Here is a 7,437-nt window from a genome sequence, read left to right as displayed (position 1 = left end):
AAACAGAAACAAAGAACGGAGGCCATTTGAATCTGAGTGTATTTTGCAGCTCTCAAGCAAAGATTTTTATACATAATGAAACAGGTATTGAAATTCTTGAAGATGTCTTTAGTGAAGCAATCACGGATAGGACAGATAACATCATTGTCATTTAGCACAGTAAAGCACACAGTTAACTAAGACTCATGGCATATCTCCAAGAACAGGTTAATACATTTTTATGGTCAGCTATTGTTTAACATCTAGTGCCTAATTTTTGTAAATCTTCTAGGTGTAAATTTAAACTATTTTAATTCTTTTTTATTTAAGGCCCACTTTTGATGACATGCATGCATAGCCATATGAAAGTTTATTGTTGGGGAAGTTTTTATCATAATAGTGTTCTGTAATTTTGTAAATGATTTATGAAATAAAGAGCTGGTTTTCCCGGAGATAAGGTCAGGGCTAGTGACCCCATCTCAAGGGATGGATTTTTATCCATTTTTCTCGCTTAAAATCTCAGCCTAGGCCATCAGGAACATCTCGTAAATATGGAAAGGGAACAGAAAAAGATAAAACCGATAAATTGCCATGAGAACTATGGCTCAATATTTTGTTCCGGACAAGAGTTCCACAACCGGTTCCAGGAGGTTTCCTTCCTTCTAAGTTTTCTCTTTAGTTTGTGGAACTTGTCACGAAGATCCTCCTGGGGTTGGCGTGGCACTTAGGCCTCCCGACAAAGAGCTTGGAAGAGTTACTCGATGATGGCACCCGTGCCACCACAGTTACCCAGAGACCAGTGAAGGCCTGAGGAGTTGAAAGAAAACACAAAAGCGGGTCAGTGGTGCTGAGGGAATGCCCTTTACTCAAGGTTTCAGGCAGATATATATACAGTCTTAGCCCTTGGTGGAAAACCCCAGAAGCACAGTGGAAAAACACCAGGTGCTTAAGTTTATGGTCTCAGGATAAAAACTCAGGACTTTGTAGCTGCTACATTGTATGCTACAGCCTTGGCAGGGGGGATAGGAGGGGTAGGGGGTGGGGGGAAAGAGAGTTGGGGGGTGAGGGGTGGGGGTGGGGAGTGAGGTTGGGAGGACACATGACACATAACACGGACGACACAACTCCAGGTTAACTCAAGGGTCATTTTTTACAAGGGAATCTGGGGATGCCTGCAAATCAGATCTTTGTTTTATGATTGGGATCACTACTACAACATAAAAAGGCAGGGGTGATTATCACAGGCTTAAAAAATTATCTGTCCTTACCTAAGGTCTATTCAAGCTAACAAAGACTGATTTAAATATGTATGCCTAGCCTCCTTGTTTTTATTTTGCATTGTTAAGCTGTAGCTGTTTTTTGGTAAAGTGAATCATACAAGAAAATTGTTATGTTCTATGATAGGATACCACATAAAAATCAAAAACATTCCCAGTCTCTGATGTTTTACCTTGCTACTGAAAGAGCATCAATTCGGAAATTGACAGTTTTGTTGTAAAGTGTTAAAGATAATTAAGAAATGCAAGTTAATAGTCACCTTATAAATGATCAAAGTCTTTAATATGTTCAGAACTATATTTATAGTCATGTTAAATAGTCATGTAATTAATTGCATGCTTTGCATAGCCTCCTGCTTGATGAGCAGATTATTAAAATCAGACAAGAATTGTTTGACCCAGATATTCTTTGTAGATACATACCCTCAAACCTGTCATAGATCTGCTGAATATGGCATTTAAGATATTTAAACTCTGAATGACAGAGACTCTCAGATCCTCATAATGACCCCAAGGTCTCCAAGAAGAAAGTGGACGCAGCAACAAAGGACTCCACCTAATTGTGCTAATACTGGGCAAGATCTCCCCAGTGCCTCTCCGACTGCTAGGGCATAGCCTACACTCTGGGTAAGCAGCATGCTGGAGAATTGGTTGCCCCACTTTGCCTACACAAAGTAAGGCCAGCCCTTCCCACGCTCCTCCTGCACAGGAATGTATACCTTTGCCCACGTCGCCAAGGAGACCAACAGGACCTTGGGATGGCTGTCTAGGTTATAGACTACAGATTAGTTCCTGTCATTTTAACTGCTACATAGTCTGTTACAATTTATCCTTCTCAGGTCTGTGATCACACTGATGGCTAAACTAACTCTAGCTTTTGTCAGTTAGGCAACATCAGACAATCATTAATTCATTAGTTCATTAAAGCTCACAGGTTTATCTTGTTTTCAGGCTTCATATCAAAGGACAAACAGGTTTCAGATGTAACTTTTCACTAAACAAACAAGCTTTACAATGACTGTCCTAAATAGTAATTCCTTAGGTCTCTGATAAATGATTAAAAGTTGATACACAGTCTAAGGATAAAAACAAATATAACTTCTAAGGACCTTAAAAACTGCATGAATATATAGAGACAAGGTCTGTTTTACATTTCTTCCCCTTTCTGTTCTGCTCTTGTGATATTTCAGAAGTTCACTGTTTGATGGAGCACTGACTGCTTGTTACTCAGTAGTAAGCTCAGGATTTTGTGTTTTCTTTGGTTGTCTTCTAAATATAGCTTAAAGATGCTTTTCATTAGGCTAAAACATCTTTCCAACCTATGCAGCTTGATCTCTGAACACACACACACACACACACACACACACACACACACACTTCACAATACACACACACACACTTATGTATTCATACATTCATATTCAACATGTATATGCATACAAATAAACACACACACACACACACACACACACACACACACACACACACACACACGTATTTAATGCCTTTTGAACCTAAAACTATAGTTTTTGCTGGAACTGTTTACTCCCATTGTCTTACAGATCCTGTTCAGTGTTTTTCTAAATATGGATCTCAATACACTGGTAATGCTAACATATCTCCTTTTTAACTAAAATCTTGTGCAAACTTCAGGGAATAAAAGAAGTCCTAAGACTTGGATCCACCTGCCAGAAGTTAAAAGGACTCCACAAAAGTGTAGCCTATGTTTCTGTACCTGCCTATTCCTGAGAATGGGATTTCTCCTGGTTGTGGATTCCTCTCAAGCTGGGTTGATTCAGGTAACCTCGATCGCTCCGCCCTGCAACGTCCTTGTGGTCCTTCTGAATAAACCTCCAATGCATGTGTATTCAGAAAAAAAAAGAATCGTGAAACACCCATGCGTACACATTGTTCATTCACAAAGCTCTTGCCTGGATAATTTTAAACGTTTTATGCCAAATTTGTAATGTGGTTGTTGTTCTTGTTGTTGTTGTTGTAGTTTTTGTTTCGTTTTTTACCTTCCAAATGAAGTGAAATGTGTGTGTGTTATTTGAAAGGTTTTGGTTCTCCATGAAATACTTTATTATTTTCATTTCATCTATATTCTCCATCTACCCCTGTCCCCCATGTTAAAACTAAATAGCTTTAATGCTGAGTTTGGGTGACATTAATGTGTACATTGGAAGCACATTAGGATTTTGCTCCATTGAAGAAGATAACCTATTACAAGCAATTTCTGCTTTTAAATGGCTTAAAACAACTCTGCAAGATCACAGCTAATTCAGATTCGGAGAGTTATTGGTGAACTCAGTGTCACTGAAACTTAAGGGATAAGACTGAATTAAAGTCTAATCAACACATAGCACAATATGTTTCTGCACCTTTTTTAACACTTAACTTAGATTAAAAGTCAAATCTAGGGGCTGGGGATTTAGCTCAGTGGTAGAGCGCTTGCCTAGGAAGCGCAAGGCCCTGGGTTCGGTCCCCAGCTCCGAAAAAAAAAAAAAAAAAAAAAGAACCAAAAAAGTCAAATCTAGAAGACTCAGCAAGCTTCCCTGCATATTAATGAATTCTAGTTGACAATAAAGATAAAAATGTATGTAAATTTAAGAATCTACAGGTACTTAACTAGAGGCATCTCTCTTGTAACATGCTTTCGGCTTTTCTCTGTTTTCATTGTGCCTTATGTCTTACATGAGAAACACAGAATTACTATTCTAAATAAAGGGAACAATAACTCAAGAACTCAGGTTTCTCTGAAAAGCACAGACTCACAAATTCTTTCCTTAGCATTGCTAAGTTTAGCAAGTTACTCAGAAGTAGCCCTACTTTTACTCTTGGCCATTTGTCTGCATTTAACCACTTCTGATTTCAACATGGACATTCTAAAGAGTTCTCAGCTTTGCCAAATGTTTTTGCTTAATTTTAAAACAAGAAAAAATTAACCAGGTATGTTGGTTCAGTTCCAGTACTTATGAAGCAGAGGCAGGAGAAACTGTAATATCAAGGCCGCCAGGGTTGCCGAAGGAGTTCTAGAACAGCCAGGGCAAAACAGAGGAACCTTATCTCACGAGAGGAGGGAGGGAGGGAGAGAGGGAGAGAGAATTTACCATAGCTCTTCTTACCTATGAAAAGGATCCTAAATGCTCTGTGATAATGACAGAAATTCTTTACATAGTATGTATAATTTCTGGCACTGTAGCCCCGATTTTAACTTCATCCCTTCTCTCAACAGTTTTAGCCATCTGTTCCGGTTCCTTTAACCCAACTCCTGTTCATCTTCCAGAAAGCAGACTTCATTGCTTGGCGTGAGGATGCCACTTCTTCCTACAGGGTGCACCTTTCTTGTTCTTCAAGCCCAGACAGCAGCTGTCCCATCTCTCGACCTCTGTAGTCTCCTAGAGCAGAAATGAAGTCCTGTGCCTTCCTCTGTTCTGTTATGGAATTTTACTAACAAATATTGTTTAAGATTTGCTGTATTAAATGCGATTTATCAAATTTCATTTCAATGATGTTAAATTACTATACCTTTTCCTCTTTGTGCTATATATTCCTTATGGACAGAGAAACTGCTACATTCATTCTATATTTAGGACATACCTTATGCCATATAAAGTGACATATTTTCAGTCATGGATGTAGCTTAGTAGGAAAACACTTCCCTAGCATGCCTAAAGCCCTGGATATGATTCCTTTGACAAAAGATTAAAAAGACATACACAATCAAATTTTGGTCACTTGAAAACAAAAACAACAAAACCCTAAACTTGAAAAATCATGCAGTTCAGCCATACATAGCTACTTATTAAATTTTGTGCATTTATCCTTTTGGGGAATATGAAGAAAGAGTACAATGCACTCTTCAATATCTAGAAGTTCAATGAGTCAACAGAATGACCAGAAGGTGACATTTGCCTCCATGTGCAGTTTTGGTCACATAAGAATGAAAAGAATATTATCTCAAATCTGCTTGTCAAATTCATTGAATGACTAGAAACCTGAATTTTGTACATGGAATACTCCTTTGAAAATACCTACTTCCAAAATAAATTTATAAGTAAAAGTAGACTATGTTTGTATATTTAATAAAAAACTTAAGGTTAGTGCTAAGGTTAAAAATAATGAATGGAATACTTACATATAGTCACTCATGATACCCACGTCACACCTATTTTTCTGTAAACAACATTTGTTCTTTTTTTTTTTATTAACTTGAGTATTTCTTATATACATTTCGAGTGTTATTCCCTTTCCCGGTTTCCGGGCAAAAATCCCCCTCCCCCCTCCCCTTCCTTATGGGTGTTCCCCTCCCAACCCTCCCCCCATTGCCGCCCTCCCCCCATAGACTAGTTCACTGGGGGTTCAGTCTTAGCAGGACCCAGGGCTTCCCCTTCCACTGGTGCTCTTACTAGGATATTCATTGCTACCTATGGGGTCAGAGTCCAGGGTCAGTCCATGTATAGTCTTTAGGTATTGGCTTAGTCCCTGGAAGCTCTGGTTGCTTGACATTGTTGTACTTTTGGGGTCTCGAGCCCCTTCAAGCTCTTCCAGTTCTTTCTCTGATTCCTTCAACGGGGGTTCTATTCTCAGTTCAGTGGTTTGCTGCTGGCATTCGCCTCTGTATTTGCTGTATTCTGGCTGTGTCTCTCAGGAGAGATCTACATCTGGCTCCTGTCGGTCTGCACTTCTTTGCTTCATCCATCTTGTCTAATTGGGTGGCTGTATATGTAGGGGCCACATGTGGGGCAGGCTCTGAATGGGTGTTCCTTCTGTGTCTGTTTTAATCTTTGCCTCTCTCTTCCCTGCCAAGGGTATTCTTGTTCCCCTTTTAGAGAAGGAGTGAAGCATTCACGTTTTGATCATCCGTCTTGAGTTTCATTTACAACATTTGTTCTTACCTCACTGCAAAACATCCTGATTGTATTTCGTTGGTCACATTGACATTAAATATTCACGAGTGGATAGTTTGTGCCTTCCATCTTGGGGTTGTGTCAAAGTTATCTTCTAATTGGCAGGTCTTTTCAGAGTGTCTCAGGTTTCCTAGATGTTTTTTGTCAGGAAGTTTTTAGAAGGAAAAGAAAGGTTTTCATCAGGAGACATGGAGGGGACAGTCAGGCCTGGAAGTGACACCTGTTTGGATGGGGCTGGGTGATCAGGTTAACTTAGATAAACTAGTTGAGAATCTATCTAGCTAAGGCCTAAGCTTTGAAATAGTAAAAGGTCTCTGTATGATTATTTGAAGAACTAGTTGGTCAAGGAATAGCTGCTGCTGTATTGATTTCCCACATTTTTTTTTTTTTTTTGGTTCTTTTTTTCGGAGCTGGGGACCGAACCCAGGGCCTTGCGCTTCCTAGGTAAGCGCTCTACCACTGAGCTAAATCCCCAGCCCCTCCCACATTTTTTAATATATACAAAATCTTAATACTCTTTTTTGTACCTGTAGATCCAAGAGACACTGTAAAATCTAGAGTACAACCTTCAGTCCAGAATACAAAATCAAAGAAACTGTCTTTGTCCTCTTCTTACCAAAGCCTTACCAAAGTCAGCTTCTCCCTAAGGCTGACTCTGAAGATATTTCCCAAAATACACAAACATGTGCTTTAACATACGGGCAGGTGGGAACGAGGAGGGAGAATTCATGTGGTGGAGGGTCCAGTGTTCATCCATCTCTAAATGAAAAAAACTTGGAAATGCCCAGTGGTTACACATTTCTGTAATCCCTACAATTGGGAGGCCTCAGAAATAGGAAGGTCCAAAGTTCAAGGCCATCTTTGGATATAGCCAATTGCCTGAGATACAAAAGACCCTGCCCCCTCTCCCCCCCAAAAAGGAGGGAAGTATAAGGAGAAGGAATGGAGGAGAGAGAAAGAGAGGGAGGGGAAAAGCTAAAAGAATTATTGCTGGTGACTTGTCTAAGGTAGACTTGGTGCCAGCACACTAAGTGAGTGGAAACATAAGTAGTTTAAAGGTTCAGTAACTCCCTGGTGATTCGAAGACTCAGCTGCAGCAGTTCCATCACCAGCTCTGAGCACTCACAGCCTTGCTCCACTCAATTTGCTGCACATGCAATCTCTAAGACAGATTTTTTGCTCCTTTGGTTGAGAAGAAAATGAGGAGTTTAACTATTCACAAAAAAAGAATAAAAGCATTTTCAAAATGTATTAAGGTTGCAGTAATCATT

General features: G+C 39.6%; 1 long non-coding RNA gene across 3 annotated transcripts; it reads left to right on the top strand.

Annotated features, from left to right (window-relative positions):
- The first annotated feature begins 633 nt into the window (after positions 1–633).
- LOC148002110 (uncharacterized) lies at positions 634–4,754 on the top strand. 3 transcript variants are annotated; one of them, XR_015634544.1, is made up of 4 exons: positions 635–816; positions 1,742–1,883; positions 2,910–3,055; positions 4,543–4,754. It is a non-coding gene; the product is annotated as an uncharacterized LOC148002110 (long non-coding RNA). The 3 variants fall into 3 exon arrangements; XR_015634543.1 differs by having other exon boundaries at positions 636–816; positions 4,492–4,754; XR_015634545.1 differs by lacking the exon at positions 1,742–1,883 and having other exon boundaries at positions 634–816; positions 4,492–4,754.
- Positions 4,755–7,437: the final 2,683 nt, after the last annotated feature.

This window comes from Rattus norvegicus, chromosome 12, assembly GCF_021556685.1.
Source record: "Rattus norvegicus strain SHRSP/BbbUtx chromosome 12, alternate assembly SHRSP_T2T, whole genome shotgun sequence".
Taxonomy (NCBI): Eukaryota; Metazoa; Chordata; class Mammalia; order Rodentia; family Muridae; genus Rattus; species Rattus norvegicus.
Note: the sequence above shows the minus strand (reverse complement) of the source record. Positions and strands in the feature narration are given on the sequence as shown.